The sequence below is a fragment of the Herpailurus yagouaroundi genome, unplaced genomic scaffold (assembly GCF_014898765.1).
Source record: "Herpailurus yagouaroundi ecotype Mexico unplaced genomic scaffold, PumYag 205, whole genome shotgun sequence".
NCBI classification, from domain to species: domain Eukaryota; kingdom Metazoa; phylum Chordata; class Mammalia; order Carnivora; family Felidae; genus Herpailurus; species Herpailurus yagouaroundi.
In genome coordinates this window covers 3,030,018-3,033,016 of record NW_024412436.1, presented here as the reverse complement: position 1 = coordinate 3,033,016, position 2,999 = coordinate 3,030,018, and positions in this window count along the sequence as shown.

Genomic DNA, 2,999 nt, shown 5'->3' with positions numbered 1-2,999 from the left:
ACTGAGCCACCCAGGCGCACCAGATGATCCACCTTTTAACAGGCAATCACTCAGCAGAGGCTTAATGAATACCTTATTCTGTAGTTAGATATTTGTTTCTTTTGTGGAACTCAACATTCCTTAAAGGATTTTCAAGCCTGGTGGGGATGCTCAGGGACCGATCATATTTTTCCCTCTAAATAGTTTAGCCCATTTAGATATGGACTCAGAGATCAAAGATGAAACGTTAATGTAATTAACTATAAAGCAAGGCCGGAGCCCAAATAAGACTTCTTCCCGTGCCCGTCTCCCCGCTACCCCACAAGTCTAGATCTTGGGGCTTGACTGCCCCCACCCCACCCCCAGCAGGAGAGACTCAGGTCTGAAGCGTTCATATTTGCCGAGAGATATTTGCCGAGATCTGCAATCTCTCCTGACCCAGCGAGGATGGAAGGCCGGCAAGAAAAGCTTGTCCGGCATCTATGCTTTCTTTCCCCAGTGAAACTAGAGCGAGAGGGAAGATAAAAGAGAAGTGCTCCTTCCTCCTTTCTCCTTTTGATCTCTCCTGGAAGTGGAAAGAAAATCGTGCCTCTCTCTGGAAACTGAGGAACAGCGTAACGAGCATTTCCCCTACCGATGACAGGGCCTCTGTTAGACGCAGGCAAAGTAGAAATATAAACTCGGGTAAAGCGGCCTAATCATATGGAGGCCCTAAATAGGAAATACGCCTTCTTGTGTACAATGTGCGGGGCCAGGGCGCTAAGGGAAACGGAAGGTAGGGAAATACGCCGGATCACTGGTCTAGCTGGGCCAAAAGGGCAACATTTAGTACATGGAGGCAAGAGTGCCTTATAAAACTCAAGGGCGAGAGTGCAGCTGGGCCTCAGGGTGGGACCAGAGCCAAGGAAGCCATGCGAACCCAGGAAACAGACCCTCTCCATCTCAAGTCTTGGCTTCTCCCGGAGCACCTGCTTCCCTTTTCTCTTTGCCTGAGGGTGACTTTCTTTGTTCCCTCATCTCCTTAACAGAAAACAAAGACGAGCAGGGCTTCCTGGTTTGCCTGTTCTGGATTCAGCCCCAGAGAGTGCCTCACAGAGTGACTGACTCTTTCCCAGTAGCCCTTGATCTTGTTCTCCGTTCTCATTTCGCAGGAAAGGGTCACCAGCTGGCCTGGCCTAAGTCAGAGCCTCATTTCTTGTCCACTCCCCTGTGCTGGGTGGCTGTGTGTATCAGATCCCGCCCCCACCCCCTCCCGCTGTGGGCTGCATCTGACGCGGTTCAAGGAAGTGGGCTGGGAAGATACTCCAAAATTGTCTTCGGTGTCTGAGTGTTTTTGGTGACTGAGATCAGGAAATATTCAGGAAATTTCCAATCACGTAGCATGTTTATGCCATGCCATAAAATGCAATTAAGCAGTCTCTTGGTAGGAACTCTTTAAAATAGTGTCTTAGGGGGGCGCCTGGGTGGCTCAGTTTGTTAAGAGTCCGACTTCGGCTCAGGTCATGATCTCACTGCTCGTGGGTTCGAGCCCCGCGTCGGTCTCTGGGCTGACAGTTCGGAGCCTGGAGGCTGCTTCGGATTCTGTGTCTCCCTCGCTCTCTGCCCCTCCCCCGCTTGCACTCTGTCTCTGTCTCTCTCTCAAAAATAAATAAACATTTTTAAAAAAATTAAAAAAAAAGTGTTTTGGAAAGGCAGCCAACACCTGCCCTTGGGATCTTAGCAAGAATAAGTAGGCTACAATTTTCCCGTACCCCTGGATTAAACCTGCGTACAGAAAGGATCTGGGTTATTGTAAGAACAAAAGGATGTCAAGGAAGAATGTCTGGATCTCACCCGCTCTAGGAATATTTGTCAAGAAGGAAAAAGGAATGCGACAGACAGGCCCTCTGTGTCTGCCAGATGTTCTGCGACAATACTTATTGTTAAACTGAAATTTAAATTATGAGAGCCAGGCCCGCCAAACGATGAAATAGCCAGAGGCATTTTGAGTCCCATTCATTCATTAGTCCTTTCTGGGTGTGGTTCTCAGTCAAGCCACCATTTCTTGACGTGAAATGTTAGGGTGTCTCTGGAATAATTAGCCCTTTGACCCTTTCCCTGGCTCCAGAGTTAGAAGGAGAAGTACTTTTTTCTGTTTCCTCCTCACTCCCGCTTTGGGAATTTCCTTTCAAATGTAGGGTATTAATAGCAGTAACCACTCAGCGAATGCTAAGTTCTTTACATCTATGATGCGATTTAACTTTTTCAATAGCCCCGTGAGATACATGTTTTACATGTTTTTATGTAGATTTCATATTTTTAAGTTTGGAAACTGAGTTTAGTTTTTTTTTGAGAGAGAGAGCATGTGTGTGTGAGTCGGGAGGGGCAGAGAGAGAGGGAGACACAGGATCTGAAGCAGGTTCCAGGCTCTGAGCTATCAGCACAGAGCCTGACAAAGCTATGATATCATGACCTGAACCCAAGTTGGACACTTAATCGACTGAGCCACCCAAGTGCCCCTGGTTTTAAGAGTTTAAGAGAATAGCCCAGGATCAGTGGCTGGTTAAAGGACCAAACACAATTGGGAACCCAGGCCTGCCTGATAGCTAAGTTTGTGCTCTTGATATAATCTGTAGGGATGATGTCTGGGAACATAAAAGTATTATGTTTATAATAAGTATACATTTATGTCGTTTGTTCCTCTACGTAGATAGATCTAGATATTGTGTTCTACATGAGGAAAACTTGTAAGTAAGTTAGCGAGTAGAGTTTCCTAAACTTGATTTAATAATTTTCCCACCTATGCCTGGGTGAGAGTAATGACTTTTTCTTCCCAGCATCCAGAAAATCCTTGTCCCACTCACGTATAATGTCAGAAGATTCTTCAGGTTATTTTTGAAAAAATTGTTTCAATGTTTGTTTTTGAGGGAGACAGAGCAGGAGTGGGGGAGGGGCAGAGAGAGAGGGAGACACAGAATCCGAAGCAGGCTCCGGGCTCCGAGCTGTCAGCACAGTGCCCGACGCGGGGCTTGAACCCACAA